Source organism: Micropterus dolomieu, linkage group LG18 (assembly GCF_021292245.1).
Source record: "Micropterus dolomieu isolate WLL.071019.BEF.003 ecotype Adirondacks linkage group LG18, ASM2129224v1, whole genome shotgun sequence".
NCBI classification, from domain to species: Eukaryota; Metazoa; Chordata; class Actinopteri; order Centrarchiformes; family Centrarchidae; genus Micropterus; species Micropterus dolomieu.
The window spans coordinates 32,593,554-32,613,826 of NC_060167.1; positions in this window are offsets into that span (position 1 = coordinate 32,593,554).

Sequence of the window (20,273 nt, forward strand, 5' to 3'; positions counted from 1 at the left end):
ACCTAAACTAAACTATAACTCATTTGAAAGCCTTGTTCTTAGTCTTTCACACCAAAGTTGGAAATCACTGCAACCAATTCTTTTTGTTATAGTGTACTGAGCACCTGGTCCGTACTCTGAATTCTTATCTGAATTTGCAGAGTTTTTGTCAACTTTAGTCCTTAAAACGGACAAAGTTATTATTGTAGGGGATTTTAATATTCATGTGGACGTTGAGAATGACAGCTTCAGTACTGCGTTTATCTCTCTGTTAGATTCAATTGGCTTCTCTTAGAGTGTTCATGAACCAACTCACTGTTTTAACCACACCCTCGACCTTGTTCTGGTATTGAAATTGAACATTTAATAGTGTTCCCACAGAATCCCTCTTTATCTGACCAATGTTTGATAAAGTTTGAGTTTGTATTATTGAACTACACGCCATTGGCCAAAATTTTTTATACAAGATGTCTGTCTGATAGTGCTATAGCTAAATTTAAGGATGCGAATCCATCAGCTCTAAATTCATTATCAGATCCCAAAGTAATGGAGGACTCCTATGCTAGTTTCAGTCCCTCCCAAGTCGATCATCTTGTTGATAGTGCTGCAGGCTCGCTGAGAATGACACTCGACTCTGTAGCCCCTCTAAAAAAGAAAATATAAAACAAAGACAGTTAGCTCCATGGTATAATACTGAAACTCGCAAATTAAAGCAAATATCGCGGAAACTTGAGAGGAATTGGCATTCCACCAAACTGGAAAATTCTCGTTTAATTAGGCAAGATAGTCTTAAAACTTATAGGAATGCCCTCGTTAATGCCAGGGCCGCTGACTACTCGTCATTGATAGAGGAAAATAGGAACAACCCCAGGTTTCTTTTCAGCACTGTAGCCAGGCTGACAGAGTCACAGCTCTATTGAGCCAAGTATTCCCATAGTTCTCAGTAGTTACGACTTCATGAGCTTTTTTAATGATAAAATTCTAACTATTAGAAACAAAATTCACCAAGACCTGCCCTCAACTGGCACCGACTTATCTCTAAACTCAGGAACCTTAGAAACAGCTGTAAAACCAGATAAATGTTTAGACTGTTTTGCTTCCCTCAATCTTTACCAACTAACTTCAATAATTTCTTCATCTAAACCATCAACCTGCCTCTTAGACCCCATCCCGACTAGGCTGCTTAAAGAAGTTTTACCCTTAGTCAGCACTTCTATACTAGATATGATCAATCTATCTCTAACAACAGGCTATGTACCACAGTACTTTAAAGTAGCTGTAATTAAACCTCTTCTGAAAAAGCCCAAACTTGATCCGGATGTTTTAGCCAACTATAGACCTATATCTAACTTTCCATTTCTCTCTAAGGTCCTGGAGAAAGCAGTTGCTAAACAGCTGTGTGACTTTCTACAGAGCAATAGTTTATTTGAGGATTTTCAGTCAGGATTTAGAGCTCCTCATAGCACAGAGACAGCACTGATGAAAATCACTAATGACCTCCTCATTGCATCAGACAAAGGACTTGTCTCTGTACTGGTTTTATTAGATCTTAGTGCTGCATTTGATACCATTGACCATCAGAACCTATTACAGAGACTGGATCATTTCATTGGCATTAAAGGAACCGCTCTAAGCTGGTTTAAGTCCTATTTATTATTGCATTTATATATGCTTCCTTTAGGCAATATTATCAGGAAATATTCCATAAACTTTCATTGTTATGCAGATGATACCCAATTATATCTATCAATCAAGCCAGATGAAACTAATCAGTTAGCTAAACTTCAAATGTGCCTCCAGGATGTTAAAACCTGGATGACCTGTAATTTTCTAATGTTAAACTCAGATAAAACTGAAGTTATTGTTCTGGGGCCCAAGCACCTCTGTGACGCATTATCTAAAGATATAGTTTCCCTTGATGGCATCGCCCTGGCCTCCAGCACCACTGTGAGGAATCTTGGAGTTATCTTTGATCAGGACATGTCGTTTAAGTCTCACATTAAGCAAATTTCAAGGACCGCCTTTTTTCACCTACGTAATATTGCGAAAATTAGGAACATCCTGTCCTCCAGAAAAACTAGTCCATGCAATTCCTTATTATCAGGCTGCTCGAAAAATTCCATTAAGACTCTTCAGCTAATCCAGAATGCTGCAGCACGTGTTCTGACAGGAACCAGGAAAAGAGATCACATTTCTCCTGTTTTAGCTTCTCTGCATTGGCTTCCAGTAAAATCCAGAATAGAATTTAAAATCATTCTTCTTACCTACAAAGCTCTTAATGGTCAGGCACCATCTTATCTTAAAGAGCTCATAGTACCTTACTATCCCACCAGAGCACTGCGCTCCCAGAATGTAGGGTTACTTGTAGTTCCTAGAGTCTCCAAAAGTAGAATGGGGGCCAGAGCGTTCAGCTATCAAGCTCCCCTCCTGTGGAACCAGGTTCCAGTTTGGGTTCAGGAAGCACCATCTCCACATTTAAGAGTAGGCTTAAGACTTTCCTCTTTGATAAAGCTTATAGTTAGGGCTGGCTCAGGTGAGTCCTGAACCATCCCTCTCCTCTCTCCTCCTATCACTTCCAGCAGGTGTTTCTGGCTCTGGAGCTGTGGAGTCTGGATCTGTGGTTGCGAGTCACCTGCTGTCCCCGTGTTCCTGCTCGACGCCCTCTGCTACAATTATTGTAACTAGTCCTATTGTAATTATAATCATTAACATTGCGATTATTATCATTACCATTATTCATTTAGTCCATAGCAACATCACCTTTACTGTCTGTACCTCTGTGTGTGTATATTGTGTAGGCTGCCTCCCTCCCCTCTCTCTCTCCTTCCATCCCTTTCTCTCTGTTCCTCTCTCTCCCTCTCTCTCTCTCACCCCCAACCGGTCGAGGCAGATGGCCGCCCACCCTGAGCCGTGGTTCTGTTCGAGGTTTCTGCCTCTTAAAAGGAAGTTTTCCCTTGCCTCTGTCACCTAGTGCTGCTCTTGGTGGGAATTGTTGGGCTTCTGTAACTAACATCACAGAGTACAGTCTAGACCTGCTCTTTTATGAAAAGCGCTGTGAGATAACTGTTGTTGTGATTTGGCGCTATATAAATAAAATTGAACTGAATTTAATTGAATAGTGTTTCTAAAAAGAAACATATACTTACCAGACAATGGGCTGGATTTGAAAAGGATCCAGACAAACTGAGTCTGCACCAAACATTACTCACTCTGTTCCCAAAAGCATGTTAGATTATAAATTTTTCTTGCGGAACTACCTCAAATAGGATTCTCCCTATTTCACCAGTTCTGACAAACCCACCTCTGTTCCACCTACCCTCTGTGTGTTGCCTTTTAGAAAGAAAACAGGTGACACTAACAGACCTGGTTAGGAAATGCTGTATTTGTTTGCTTTATTTCAAGGGAAGAGCAAGTTCCTTCCTTTTCCCCTGAAGTAAGGGCTCTGCCATGGCCGGTTTGCTCTTCAAACATTTATATATTCCATGGCTGAGTTGTAGTCTCTGACCTGTCTCACTCTCCTTGAATACACACCAGAGGTCTCAGCTCTTCTCCTTACATAAAGTTGGGTGATGTGATTCCTAGATGGCAGGTAAGACAATATTAGCCCAAACCGTTGCAGAGTTAAGGGTACATATTATGGTTGGAGGGATAAGATCTAACAAGGCTTAGAGCCCTGGGGGAACCACTGACCAGCTTTAAGGTTTCTCTGGGTAGAGGGAATTGCAAACAAATGGTCATTCTGTCAGCTGGATGTTAGCCTCAGGCTAGGTAGACTGACATATAGCTGAAAATGTGCTGGATCAATTTGTGAGTTGGAAAATTCAGTATATAGCTGCATTACATCTGTAACTGAGTCTGTTTAGTTTTGATTTAACATTTTTAATTTAAAACACTTAAAAAAAGAATGTATTTTATGCAATTTTAGCATGTTTTAGTACTTTTAATCATTCACATTCATCAGCTTCAATGGAAATATTTGGATCAGCTACTTTTCATCCTAGTTTTATTTTTTTAAATAACCTTGATTCGTGATGCACATTATGATTACTGGAGTAGTGACGGGCACTGAGCACTGCAGGAAACCCTACACTCCCAGCTCCGTCTAAAAGGGTAAGTTGTGCTGTGTGCACTGCTGGTTTTGTCTGTGTTTAAATGTAGGAGTGATATGAGGACATACAATGACACATTCACAATACGCAGCACCAAATGTCACAGGTGAAGAACAGTAATAAACATTTGTCACACAAAAGTGTGCAGTTCTATTTTGCTAGCCACAGTGTTTCCACTGTTAAAAAATGAAAATGCCAAGGAGAACTTAATAGCTCCTTAATATATCAGAACCAATAAAATAAGCTACCACAGCATGAAAATGCTCACATTATAATGTGAATAATGCGAAAATTTATAAAGGACTATTTAAACTGGCTCAAATTACCAAAATGTGCCCAGGTACAAAATAATTTCAAGAGTCTAGAAATGAAAACCAACACAATTAATAACAATAGCACTGAACCAAGTATTTCTGCATCCTTCTCATGTCCTGCTTGTCCACAGCTGTCCATACCATGTCTTGGGCCTTATTTCCTCTCAATCGCCCCTCCTGTCCAGCATATCTCTTTGGAGCAGCCTCAACTACGGTCCAAAACCAGTATTGTGTGTATAACTCAATGAAACCATATATTGTACACAACTACTTGAACCATGCAACACCCATCAAACCCAAAACAAGCAAACGTAAAACATATACAAACAGTGACAAACAAATACATTAGGAAATACAAAGGTTAAGATAAAGTTAATAAAAACTTAGCTTAAAAGAATTCCCTACCTTGACACATTTATAAATTCTAGCAGCTGAATGTGAGATTCCATATTGGAATGGAAGCACAGCTAACTCAAGGTTAACTAATTTGATCCTTTTCTAAGCACATGAAAGACACAGTCATGGCTACATACCAACAGCCTGTCTCTAACAAGTCCTTATGGAATGAATCAGATGAATTATGTAATGCCAGCACTTGTTCATTCTTCAATTACATCTGTTGAGGTGATCTTGAGGATTTTATAATTTACCACTCAGCACTGTGTTTCCTGAAGAGTATTGTAAGTTCTCTCCCAGGCTGACATTTTAAAAGTTAAAACATGCTTTTATCTCTAGCAGGCAGGTACAGTAACTAATGTTACTAAGAAAGCAACTGATCAGTTACAAGTCAGACAGAATGCAGCTGCTGTTCTGAAAAAGACTAGACATAAAGCCCACATTACCTGAAGGGTCACATGATTTATTAAGTAATCATGGTGTTTAAATCACCGAATGGTTTTCTCCCATCTTATCTGTCTGACATGGTTAAGACTATACTTGCCTGCTAGGTCCTTTAGGTCCTCCTTACCGTGTTTTTTGTGTATGTATCTTCCTGAACATTTGAATACACCTTAACAGTTCAATTTGCCCAATATCAGTTTGTTTTTTATTATTATTAGGCAATAATTGGTCATTTTTACTAATTCCAGACATGCCAGCTTCACAATGAATACAATTACAGTTCAAAGTAATTAAATGAGTAGGTGTCCCCTTTTTTGTCATCATGCAAATGGAGCTTCAGTATTCTCAAACCACAGGGTGACAGTGACTGTACTATTATGCTATTATCTCCCTGAGAAGGGATGAACTGGGGGCCAAATGGAGTAATGCTCTTGCAGAGGGACAATACGAGGAGGTCAGGTCAGCCATTTGGTGGGGACAGTAATGGCCGCTTTGTGCCTTGCCCTGACAATGACAGTGATGATTATAGGTAGGCCCTTGAGCCACATGAATTCCCAGAGAAGTCGTGGATGACACTGTCACTTGGCCCAGGTGTTAGGTGGATAGAGCTGACAAACACAAAACAGGGATAAATGAACAGCTCGCCTCTCACTGGGGGTGTAAAAAACATTCTCCCCACAAAAGTTACCTAATGTGTTTTTTTTCTGCTTGTCTGTTCCCTTTGAAAAAATATATATTTTATTGGACATTAGAGAGGTCTGTGGAGGGCTATTGCCTCGAGGTTAAACCATTAAAAGTTAAAACGTAAAACAGGCAAAATTATAGACTTAAAGTTGTAAACCTCAACATTTTCATTACAAACCCATTATGATACTATCACTGGCATTTTTTCAGCAATAGCTATTCAATGTATTTTCATTTTGTAATTGCATCTCTATAAAGTAATTTTTATTGTCTCAGGCAGAGTCTGCCATTCCTGCACAATATTCATATTGCATACCACATAAGAGATTCACAGGATACAGTGCATGCATGTACTTGATGTGGTACAGAAGGCAAAAGCTGGTGCATGGGCACATTTCATGTAATGTGGAAGACAACATTGTTTAAAAAAACAGTTTGAACAACAACTAACAGAAAATTAGTTTGAGCTAATTGGAACAGAATCCTCCACATAATACTTAAATAATGTTAAATTGTTAAAGCAATATGTTTTTTAATTTAATTTCAGTGTCAAATCTTTATAGGTCAAACATTTAATTCTTTACTCTGTTTGAGTTGGCGATTAAGCAAAATCACTTAGTTAATTAACAATTATGAGAAATCAAGTAGCTTGTCTTATGCGTGGTGAAATACCACAGTCATAACACCCGATTTAATCGACTTTTAAAATTTTGATCGTAAGAATGTGCACACCAGATGATTCAGTCAAGACCCTGGACCACATACTTTATACTCACAAAAACTTGTGTGATCAATTGAGACTTGTTATCAGTTAGTTGCACTAGTGTGTGCTATGTTTTCTGCAGATTAAGAGATATTAAAGACATTAAACTGTGGATGAACTATTGGCTGAGAAGAGGAAGTCAGCTTAATTCATTCATTTCATAGCGCATGCAAGTACACAACATACGCTGGAGCCAATCCCAGCTGACATCGGGTGAAAGGCGGGGTACACCATCGAAGTCCCTCTAATAAACTATTTGATCATAAATCCATTGTAGAGCTATAAATGATGATGAAACAGCAACAAAAGTCAACAAATTTATTTAATGTTTTTCCAAAAAAACCTAAATCAAAGAATTGAAAATAGAATAAGTAATTTCCTTTACTCAATTAATTTTTTACTTTTAATGGACACATGTAATATGTTTTATACTTTCTGTGAATATAATCGAATTAATCTTATTTCCATACTGTATAGACTCCTTATTTTGAAAACCGGACGTTGTCACATGTGTATCCTTGAGCTAAATTCATCAAGTCCAACCTTGTTTGATAAATAATGTTGTATGTGGTTCTCGTACGGCATAACAATAAGACTTCACAGACTCTTTTCCGGTAGGACTCTCATACTGCAACACTTGTCTTTGTAAAGAGACAAACTGACAGGATAAAGTCGCTAACCTGCCTGTCAGCTCACTCTGGGCCGTTTTCACTTACCATAAAAGCTTGAACACATGTGCACTCCAAATGTAGGTGCGGCTAGCTTAATCGCCTTCTCACAGACGAGTGACAGAAACAGACTGTTAACGTTACCGTAGTTACCTCGAAAAGAAAAGAGGTTGTCTCGAGTCGAATGCCAAAGTGTGCGAGCATGCCAGCTTACAGTAGCGCGGAGCAGCGGCTCAAAACACAGCGTTAGAGTTCTGAAATGTAATTATGAGATGTGTAGAAATATTTTTGTTTCATTTTGAGACTATGGCGAAGCAAATTAGACAATGGCGGGCCGCCATGGTCTCGTTAATTAATGGGAAACACTGGCCATAGCCTACCTGCCCATCCTCGCTGCTTCCTTTGCTAAAGCTCATAACCCACCGCCACCCTAGCTCCACCTTTCAGGCTGTATTTGATAGGGATGCGCAATAATTATCGATCCAATAAGTATTGGCCGATCGGGCATATCTCATTATTGGAAGCATATCGGGGAATTAATTTTGCCAAATAGAATCACAACGCTGTGCATGGACAGAGCCACACAGATGCAGTTCAGGCAGCTTGCTCCTGTCCTTCCCTATGTGTCTGCATGATTCACTGCAGGTAATAATGTGCAGATTGAAGCATAGCAATCTAAGCTTAACAGTTACTACAGACAGGTTTCATTTAGCTCATTGTTCATCTAGCTTTGCCAAGCTAGCGTTAGCACGGTGTGCTTTAAATAATATAGAGGATGAGAGATGTGGTCAGAGCGGATAAATTAACCCTGTCTACATGTTATGCTTGTTTAACGGATGTATTGACAAAATTTTCTTTTACTCTTGAGATTTTGTTGCACATATTGCAGTGACTTGGAGTTACCTTCACTTTAACGTCTCCTCGCTTGCCACTGTGCGTGGGAGCCCGCGTGTGCCTGTGAGCCCGCATGTGCGTGTTCGTGTGTGGGAGGCAACACAGAGCAGCAGAGGCTGCATTCTGATAATAAACAGTACGATCTTCAGCACCAGGCCGGTTTAACACCATGCTTCAGTGCCCATCTAGTATCTGATTAAACATGTAAATTGCATGCCTGTTCTGTTCTGTATGGGGTTCTTTACTACGGCTCTCCGCCTCGTGGCTTTCCATGTAAGCACATGGATGGGCAGGGAGGTGCTCTCCCTACCTTATGGGTTTTCCATGAAGGCATGTGGAAGGGCAGAGAGGTGTGCCCTCCCTGAACAGAGCCATACCGCCAAATATAACTCCGCAATATCAGTCTTTGATGAAAGTTGTCCTAACTGAATTAACGTGAAGGCAGCCAGCACGACGCAAATGATTACGTTTATCAACCACCACAATTTCAGCAAGCAAACAAACGCTCATTCATCTTTTCATAATGAATGACAGTTGGAGTTAACCTCCCGTAGGTCATAGCTAAAACAAGAAGCAAGCTGACAGTAGATGGCCAATGCTGAGCTAAACATGTTCACTAACCTCAGGTTACTAACTTATTTTGCATTCTGTGTTTGGGCCTTGTTGTATGAAGTTTTAAAGCCAAAGTTTATGAGGAATGGCACAGCAGCTGTCTCTGCCTCACACTACAGGATAATTTGGGCCAATAATCTGTTCTGACCAGATTTATTTTATTATGTATATATACTCTTAACAGAAAAATGTTTTCATGTATTTTCATATATTTCAAGCAAAAATAAGTCAAACAAACAAAATTATTTGCTGCTTGCTTTGAATCCAAGGACACCTATCTCATTTCAGCAACATTAGTACACAAGACAAACAAAAAAAGAGTGTGTTACATATCTGTGACCTCTAAATAGAGTATGCATGAATCACATGTGGTTATGAGTCCATCCCTGCACTTGTTGGTACTGCACAGTGGTATCTGGCAGCACCATTGTTGTCCTTGATGGCATGATGTGAAGCATTGTGTGGAAAATTGCCTGTACTGCGGAGGGGCATGTATTGTCATGACGCATGCTTCTACAAAAGATTGAAAATGGGATTCAGCGTTGTTGACAGTGTACGGAGTGGTGTATACAGTGGTGTATACAGTGGTGTGTACTGTGTGTGAGTTTTAGAAATTTATCTGACAGATATCGGAATCCTGCAGCGGAAAATGTCTCGCATTAAATTTCATCTTTTTGCTCCTCCAGAGTTCAGCAGGATTCTTGTGGAAATCCCTGCCCTACCTTCCTGGTAAACACATTCAGGCATGATTTTATTTCTATAAAGCTTTGTTTCTTTATTTTGATACATCTGTATGACTTTCCATACTTTGATGTGTTACATTGTATACTGCTTAATTCAGACTCCTCAAATCAAAGTTATTCATGAGAGGGGAAACACTTTAAATTGTTTTTAATCCAACAACAGGAGCAATTATGTAAATCCCCAAAAAATACCATAACCCATAACACTTTTTCTTTGCTGGTTAGTGTAACCACATTTTCTTTATTCATGCAGGGGAATAAACGATCAGTTTTACTTTTCATTCATATGCATAATTCTTTTTTTTCTTCTGATTTTCTTCTACTTATTCTCATTAACTCACTGATGTGAATACTATTCTATTCTGAAAATATAAAGCTGCTTTCTTTGTACCACTTTTGGCTGTCACCAAAATCATTAACATGTGAAGTACTAATAAGTTATTCAGTTACTTTAACTAGAACATCAAAATCTCTATAGCTGATGAAGTTTTTAAAGTCGGTAATGAGTGTCTTAATAATAATTTCTAATCATCAACTGTGCAGTTACACATGTTAACATGTTTTTAGTAATAAGATTCATGGGTTTCTCATATTAAAAAAGTACTCCTACAATATAGTATTGTCCTTCCAGATAGCCTCTCTATTGTTTCAATTTTCAAATACATTTCCCATAATGCAGCTTGATAGAGTCTTTCTTTGGGCCCCTTACCATCTGGTAAATGCACACATCTCTCAAACTTTAGACTTTTTGTAACGCGGGCTGTTAGAAATTTTTCCCCCTCAGGCTTGAAAAAGCTCCTCCAGAGCCACAGGTGAAATTGTACAATGTTTTCAAAGGCTGAGTAGTACTCCTCAAGACAAGAGAACCTGGTCAACAATTAAGTCAACAATCAAAGTTAATTATAAATGTGAACAGGATACACACCTACCAGAAAGGCTCTATCTAAAAGTCTTGCCTAGTGTAGCGTAAGAAATATAACAAGTCAGTCAGGTTTAATTTGGACAACGGGAAAATACGAGAGCCAAATGATGTAATGGTCCTGCAGTGCCTGCAGCAAGGCCAGTACAGACATGTGAAGCTGCAGAGGCAACACCTATCTCATCCCGCTCACTCCCACAAGATTCCCGACTCTATTACACTACAATAACCTATACACAAGTACATAAATATACATGCATATGCAGTCTGCATACTGACCTATTTTCAATTGATTTCATGATTACGAGCTCAACCTTTGCAGTATAAACAAAAATATTATAATTTTCTACAGTGTTAAGTTTTTATTTTGCAAAAGGCTCATACACATAACAGAGGGAAAAGTCTCCAGGAGATCACATCTCTACACTGCTAATACAGACCTTCACCAGACTATATAGATGAAGTTTGAAAAGTTCTAGACAAAGGCTTTATTTAATGCATTATTCTCTCTACATGCAAGATGAGTGTCTGATATGGCTATCCATGGTATACACTGAGAGTCCTTGAGTGTTGCTTGGTAACACATATTGGAAAAGCATTCAGTCTTTATCAAATGAAACAGAGGACTGATATCAACAAAACAAATTCTCTTGTTGATTAAACAGTGAAACCAAGCTTTCAATAGAACCCTTTTAAGTAATGACTTATCCTATGTTTGCCAGGTGTAAAATTCTTCATTCAACAAGAATAGCAAACAGATGTTCACTTGTATGAAGAACCGGCACTGCAGTCTAATTGAAATCAGCTTTGTTTAAATGCACTTTAATGCTGCATTGCTAGCGGCTGAGAAAACATTATATTAAACTGGTGAAAAGAAACAACTGCTAATGGAAACAAATTTGTACTGTTGACTCAGTGTGCGCATATTGATTTGCATGCACCCTCTGGTCTCTTTCATTCCTCCTTGGATTTTCATTAGAGCTAGCGGAAGGCAGCTGAGGCTTCTCCTGCATCACATCTGTGGCTTACTAGTTGGTGGTTTTCAGCGGCCTGAAGCACTGATTTAGCCACACAGGTTCAGAGACACATAGACGGACCACAGGCCAAGATCATCCCTAGTGTATGGTGTGAAAGGTAAGGGAAAGAGGGTAAGGACAGTGTGTGTGTGTGCAGGATATTCAGAAAGGTATAGTGTTTCCTTCCATTCGGAATAGCTCTGCACTGCAGGGAGTTCTGATAGCCTGTCCAACATTAGTGACCTCATCCCCACTTCAAAGTAAGGAAACGGCTTGGAACAGCTCAGGGAAAAAAAGCCTATGCCTGAGTTTAAAAAAGGAACTCATAAAGGGACTCAAGTTGGATAAACAACCCTCTACCTGTGAAGGTATGTGGTGGCCAAGGGTACACGCTGTTCTTTTTTGTTCTCGTCTTTCCCAGCAGAGAACTCTCCTTCCACAGAGTCTGTGGGGAAAACATGGATAATGAAAGCAACATAAAGACAGATAATAGTGTAATTCCCTGTGTGGCTCCCTGGGTGTACAGTAATTGTTGTAGCATCGTAATGGAGCACACGTGCGTCTTCGGAGGGGGACATTTTGGACCTTAATGCCGTCATTATCTCCCGCTGAAGTTACTTTGTGTTTCTCCTCGGGGTCGACTTGTGTTGTATCAGTCTCATGTCAGAGGCATATTGGGGGTTCTTCCTACGGAGAAGTCGCTCTGCTGGTGTATCCTTTGGTGGCTTTGCTGGGGACACATAGGAAATACACAATGGGTGGCTCAGTCAGGTATGAATCAGCCACAGCTATTTTGGACATTTACTATGTGTTAAATGTTGAAAACAGCCCTCCTGGCTTAACCCAAAGCTGTTTGCCCAGTTTAGTTTAGAAGAGTTTTAAAAAAAAATTTAAAATTAAATATTAAATGACAAAAATTCATACTATGAATGGTTTTGGCCTGTTTATCTAATGGTTTTAAAGACATGACAAAACTATTTATATAGATGTTCAAGCAATATATGGACCACATTATTAGTCTTAGTTCTGTCAAAACATCTACTGATAGTGTTAAACTAGGTAGTAATGTCTTTATTATGTTAGTTTAGTGTGTTAGAATGCTAACATGTTCTAATTACCACTAAAGAAGTAAAGCTGGTGCAAATGAAATTGTCAGTTTTGCAGGTATTTGTTCATAAACTTAAAGTATTGGCTTCATAGATTAATTCATTGCACTAGAGGAAATGTCACAAGATCACCAAAGTCATTAGGCTTTATCCTAATGGATGTCAGTAGGCCTACAAACCTTCATGGCAATCCATGTTGATATTTCAGACTGGACCAACGCTGCCCACTAGGGATTAACCAATATTTGGTCTGGCAGATTTTCGCGACCGATATTCATCATTTTTCAAATAATCTGCATTGGCCATTTTAAAAACATATAGCCAATATAATTAATTAATTAAAAAATGTGCTTCTTTGGCTCTGATGCAGCCACCTCTCTCTGTCTTCTCGAACCCACAGAGTGGTGAGTGCAATGTCCTGCCCACAGTACTAGCTGATTGGTTATAAGTCATGAGTAATAGCCTATCAACACTGACTATTGTGCGGAAGTAGCCAATTGAACGAGTGAGCCATCACGCTGCATCCCCTCCCGTCCTCTCTCAGCAGAACTACGCATTCACACATGTGGAGTGAAGTGAGCGGAGATCAGTGTACTCCGCTCATTACTGTAAGTAAGTACAGCAAAAACAGCAGTACTAGTAAAAGGCTGATACTGCACCAGTACAATAAGCAGGAATGTGTACAAAGTGATATTTTAATCTGCTCAGCTGTTCTCATCCTGTGTTTTGGTTTTACACAAGCACATGTGCTAGCTTGGCTAATAGCTAGTTTCTCATAAACAAGCTAAAACGGAATCTCTGTCTGTACCCTTTTAAACTGAGATGCTACGTACTAGAGACCAGCACGGGACTGACTTATCTTTTTTTTTTTTAATAGCTTTTATTCAGTCCAAGAGACAGACATAAAGTGCATACAGGAATAGAATATCTTTTCTTTTTTATGAACTTAAATGAACAACACCCTGCCTCCCTCTCCCTTCCCTCCCTCCCGTCCTCCCCAGATCCATGATCCACAAAAATAAAAAAATAAAAATCTGACGCTGGCGGACCGGATCAGAGGGAATAGTACATATATAACCATACAGTGGGACTCTATAAAGAGATTTCCCGAGCTGGCAGCTTATCTAGGTAGTTAAGTAGTGGTCTCCACTGAGTATAGAACCTGACAGATGACCCCCTAAGTGAGAATTTGATCTTCTCCAGTTTCAGAAGACCTAAAATGTCATGTAGCCAGACTTTGATTAATGGTGGTTGAGGAGACTTCCACAATAACAAAATTCTCTTGCGTGCAATAAGAGAGGCGAAGGCAATTACGTTATTTTGAGTGGTTATGGTACAGAGGCCGTCCGGGGGCTTGTCGAAAATAGCGATATGTGGGGTTGGAGTTAAAGTTATGCCTACTATATCTGAAATTGTTTTAAAGAGTAGTCGCCAGAATTCAGAAAACATGTGGGTAAGATTGCATGGAGCCTGCGTGCATCTACTACAATTCTCATCAAATTTGTCTGGATAGAGCTTTGACAGTTTGTCCTTACTATAGTGTAATCTTTGGAAGACTTTAAATTGTATTAGTGACAGTCTAGCGCAGCTGGGTGACGAGTTAACAACCCCCATGGCTCCCTCCCAGAAGTTCTCAGAGAGATTCAATTGGAGTTCTGACTCCCAGTTCGTCTTGATCTTCTGTAAAATAGATTCACTGGCTGAGGACAATAAATTATAAAAAAAAAAGGAGATATAGCCCTTTGACAGGGTTTTAGCCTTAAGAGCCAGGTCCATCCTGCTGGGTGTTGGTATCTGTGGGGATGACGTGGCGTGTGTTTTCGCAAAGTCCCGCAACTGGAAGTACCGAAAAAAGTCTGATTTATGTAGATTGAAGGTAGAAATTAATTGGTTGCAACTTGCAAATATACCATCAATGTACAGGTCTCTCAAGCTACGCATCCCTTTGTTTTCTAAAACTGAGAATCATGAGTCAGTCTTTGCTAGAATGAAGAGGTGATTGTTGCAAATAGGAGTTGCTAGAGGCGGGGGTGAGCCATCTGAAGTGGTGTCTTATTTGCGTCCAAATTTTTAGAGTCCCAACAACAACCGGATTAGAGGTAAAGTTTGACGGGGAGAAGGGCAAGGTGCTACATGTTAAAGCTAGCAGCGACGAGGAGCAGGAGGCTGACTCACTCTGGCACCAACTGGATTGACGGGAAGTAAACCAAGATATCATCTTATGCACGTTGGCTGCCCAGTAGTAGCCAATTAGATTGGGTAGACCCAGTCCCCCAACCGATCTATCCCTACAAAGCAGTGTACGACTTGCCCTTGGCCGTTTACCGGCCCAGATGAATGATGAAATAATGTCATTTATAGCTGTGAAAAAGGACTTGGGAAGGAAGATGGGCAAACATTGAAAAACATACAAGTATCTTGGTAACACATTCATTTTTATAATTTGTATCCTACCGGCCAAGGACAACGGAAGGTAATTCCATCTTTGTAAATCGGACTTGACCGTTGTTGTTAATGAGGTAAGATTTTGCTCTTGCATTGTTCGCAAGGATCGTGTAACTGTAATGCCAAGATATTTAAATCTTGTGTTAGCTTAAAGGGTATAGTTGATGGCGATATGGCTACAGCTAATTGGTTAATTGGGAAGTATTCGCTTTAGAGATATGTAGCTTATATCCCGACGGACGACTGAAAGAGTTCAACAAAGTCAGGATACGTGGGATGCTTGCCAAAGGGTCACTTACATAGAGAAGCAGATCATCTGCATATAATTAAACTTGATGTCTTATGCCCCATCTTTCAATCCCCCAATTCCCTCCTCCATTTTTAGAGCAGCTGATAATGGTTCAATTGCTAGTGCAAATAATAACGGGGATAGCGGGCACCCCTGTCGTGTTACCCAAAAGAGTGGAAACGGAGTAGAACGTGGGTTGTTTGTGCACACTGAGGCGCACGGAGAGGAGTAGAGTAATCTGACCCATGAAATTAGGTTAGTATTAAAACCAAACTGTCTCAGGGAAAAGAGGAGATAGGCCCACTCTACCCTGTCGAAGGCTTTCTCGGCATTAAGAGATATTATTACCTCGGACTTTAGAGGAAGATGGAGAAAGGATGACACCGAGAAGTCTTCTTATGTTGGAGTATGAGTGTCTTCCCCCTATAAACATATAAACATTTCAAGTAACAGTGGAGCTGACTGATCCGAGAATTTTTTATAGTACTCGAGCAGGTATCCATCGGGGCCTGGGGATTTGCCACTGTTCATTGACTGTATCGCTTCTTTAATTTCTGAGAGTGAGAGCGGCGTCTAGTCTCAGATTGTCCTCGTGTGACACTTTAGGTAAGTCCAATTTTTCAAAAGAATTATTTAGTTGGTTTTCATCTGTAAGGGACTCTGATGCATATAGTTGGGAAAAGAAAGATCTGAACGTGTCATTTATTCTGTCCGGGTTAGAGGTTATTAAGTCTGACTCATCGGTTATCTGAGTAATTTGATTTGATGCTGCTTTTGCCTTCAGCTGATCAGCCAAAAGGCGTTCAGCTTTGTCACCATGTTCGTACACCAGCCCCCAAGAATGAAGGAGAAGCTGTTCAGCCTCAGAAGTGAGAAGGAGATCAAGTCCCGTTTGGAGTCATTCTTTCTTTATATAAATCTGGTGAATTTGCGGACGAGAGTCAGTTATCTAGATTTGCAATAGCTTCCTCCAGCTCTTTCTGCCGAGATCTGTTCAATTTATTTGTATGTGACGTGAAAGAGATAATTTTACCCCTTACGTAGGCTTTGAGAGTGTCCCATAATGTGGACGGGGAGGTTTCATCATTCTTATTAGTTTCACAGAAGAAACTGATCGATTCAGAAATATGTTTACAAAAGTTGGCATCTGACAGCGAGAGAGGGTCTAGCCTCCAATGTCTAAATCTCTTTGGCTTCACACTAAAGTGAAGGTCCAAGACCACCGTGGCATGATCCGACACTGTAATGGTTAAGTACTGGGTGGAAAGGATCGCTGGAATAAGCTTTTTATCTATCAAGAAACAGTCTATGCGCAAGAATGAACGACGTGCATGGAAGAAAAAAGAGTATTGTCTTACAGAAGGATGTGAAAAACGCCTATCCATATTGACTCATAAACGTGTAGAAAGCCTGGGACATTTTCATGGCCGTGGTTGATCGTAGACTAGACCTGTCTAGTGTTGCATCAATCACACAGTTCATGTCTCCTTCCATTATCAGAAGATGAGAATCTAAATTTGGAATGGTAGCAAACAATGAGCTCACAAAGTTACTGTTGTCCCAATTGGGAGCATAGATGGATACCGGGATTACCTGCTTTTCATATAACGTACTGGTAACAATAACATAGCGACCGTTTGAATCTGTCATTACTTTATCTGAGGTGAAATGGACATTTTTTCAGATTAATATAGCTGTGCCCCTTGTTTTTACATTGAATTGTGAGTGAAAAGTTTGGCCAATCCAAGCTCTATTTAATTTTCTATGGTCAGAGTTGCATGAATGCGTCTCCTGAAGAAACATTATGTCCGCATTTAGGTTTTTGATATGTGTCATAACTTTTGTGCGTTTGATTGCAGCGTTTAGCCTACCAGTGTTTAGTGAGCTAATCCTCACAGCCCGTCCGCCAGCTGCACCCTCCTTGGTTACACTAGCCATGGTTCAGCGTCTCGTGGTAAGGTTGTCAGGTCAGTCTCAAGGAGTAAGCAGCGAACAGCGAGTAGGATCTTCTGTACAGAAACAGCCCAATGTAAAATGAATACTCACATAGCACAGAACACAAAATAAACAAAGTCAAGTGAATTCATCCTTCCCCATCCCTTCTCCCCTGTCCCATTCTTCAAAACTAAACCCAAGCGGTCATACTTCCCTTTCTGCGTCGTCTTTCCTCTTTCCTTTATTAAAGTAATGAATGTGAACCTTAAACACATTTTCATAACTAATTCAAGCTATTATTTCTTTAATTAACTTCAAATTAGAATTAAGTGGAGTGTAACACACAACACCAGCTTCTGAACCAGATACAGGGCTAGTCCAGGATAGCAGTTAAATGGTAAACATCAAACTTAGGCCCAACAGAGTCCAACCAGTCCTTAAATCTTTTTGAGATAAACACAATAACTCACTTAGTATATCATCCTTGTAAAAATGATGGGCGCTAAGTCTCAGCAGGTTCTCGTCTTAATTTTAATTTTAAGACTTACCAATAGCCAGCTAGGTTACCATGGTCTACATTAGCTGCGGGTAAAATAGCAGTCAAGCTAGTCGGGCATATGGGCTTGTTGATATTTGGCTGCGAAGGTGTTGGCTTCCTCGGGAGATGAGAATCTCTTCTTCGCTCCACTCTCCAGAGTAATCTGTAAACGGGCCGGGAAGAGAAGCACTGGCTGAAGAGCGAGGTTGTAAAGATCGTCCATCACCGCTCAATATTTTGCTCGTTCCCCGGCGACTTCTGGAGTGTAGTCCTCAGAGATCTGGATTGGTGTCCCTTGGTACTGAAGTTTCCCACGTCTCTTACAAGCCTCCTGAATGATCAGCTCCTTTGTCTAATAGCGATGAAGGCGAAGTATAACCGGTGAGCCGGGTTGTGGTTTAGCGGTGAGCGTTCTGTGTGCTCGGTCCAATTCAGGAGGGGACTGAAGGATCTGGTCGCCCAGTACTTCAGCCAAGAGTTCGGCGAAAAAGCTTGTGGGCCTGGTTCCCTCGATTGACTCTGGGAGGCCGACTATTCTAATATTATTTCTGCGGCTGCGGCTCTCCAGATCGATAGTCTTCGCTGTTAGCTAAGTGTTATGTGCTAACGCGAAACACCTCTCCTCCAGTGCTTGAATTCGTTGGGCTTGCAGCTCAGCATGGGATTCCAAGGAGTCCATTCGCTGACCATGTTCTGTTAGCGTTGTTTGCATTTTGTCGAGTCTCAATTCCAGAGCAGCGAATGTTGCTTTGAAGTCGGCTGCTATACTAGCTCTGTGGTCTTCTAGCATATTAGCTATGCTAGCTAGCACTGTGCTGCTGCCTGTAGGAGAGGCGTCTGCTTCAGTCTTTTTAGACGCTTTTGATGCTTTTGACATTTCTCTAAGGTGTTCAAAGTTCTAATGTTAATTCTTCCACTCTCAGTTGGTTGGGGTTTTGAGGAGAAAGTAAGTTTTTGAAGTTACCGCTGCAGGAGCCTGAGACAACGCTGCTTTCACATGCTCACCAAAAGCGGAAGTTCTCGCGGGACTGTTTTCTTGATCCTTAACCCTAAAAAACAGCAAGGATTTACCTCACCAGTGCGGAAGGTCCACAGCGTGCTACTCCTCCTGCTGCTACTATCCGGGGACGTACAATTCAACCCGGGGCCAGTGGTCACTCGGAGTGCATCACAGGTCAGTGGTGCCAAACACTCTTCGGCGGCGACTGTGACGAATACGCCCAAGGTGGTGAGTTTTTGTGGAATACCCGTACCGAGTATCCCCCTAACTGAAGTAGATGCTTCGGCCCTGGTTTCTGACAAGCTAGCCAGTACAATGGCGGTGCTAACGGGGAATTGTCAGCTTGAAAATTCTGCTCCTAATGATATTGGATACATCAATCCTGCTGTTAAAAAACATATTGCTCATAAAACTTTTCAAACAGTTAATCATGTAAAGGTCGTTTGGGACCCGAAGCGGAAACCAAGAGGGCTTTTGGGTGGTCACCTAAACATCCGAAGTATCATCTCTAAAACCGATCAGTTGACTCATTTATTAGCGAATTCAAATCTGGACTTTTTGTGTATATCTGAAACATGGCTTCAACAATCTACTCCTATTAATGTATTTACAATGAATGGTTTTCAATGCTTTAGGCGAGACAGGACTGTGGGAAAAGGGGGCGGGGTACTTATGTATGTAAAAGACTCTATCAAATGCGAACGTATGTTTTTTATGTCAGCTATCTCCCTTGAGTATGTTGCACTGAAAGTCATCTTGTCTCAGCAAATGTCATTCATTATTATAGGGCTCTATAGACCCCCAACTGCCAATGATACATTTTATACAGAACTCATTGACAGTCTTAAAGAATGTGACCAGAATAAAGAAATTATTCTCATGGGGGATTTTAACCTTAACTGGGAAGACAAGTTAAAGAGGAGAAAGTTAAAACTAATTACAGATCAATTCCATTTAGAACAGCTGGTAAAGGGCTCAACTAGAATCACAAAACGCTCCAGTACACAACTCGATCTTTTTTTTTGCAATAAACCAGAAAGGATAACAAAAAGTTATAATTTTATCACTGGCTTAACTCTGGTGGCAAGGAAATTAACTAAAAATAGATTTAAGAATAACACATCATCCTGCCGCAATAATGCTCTCTTTATACCAAAATGTAAGCAGGACACATTTGATACTGAGATATATAATTTGGACTGGGGAGATGTATTATCTTCTGAAAACCTGGAGAATAGTTGCCAGTTATTTACATCAAAAATTAATGTTGTCAGAGATAAATTCACTGTTAAAACTAAGAAAAAATAGAAACAAGGTCAACTTGCCTTGGTTCAGTGAAAATTTATGGAAACTGATGAAGAGTAGAGATGCTGCCTTAAAAAAGTCCATCAAGACTAAAAGAGATACAGACATATTGGT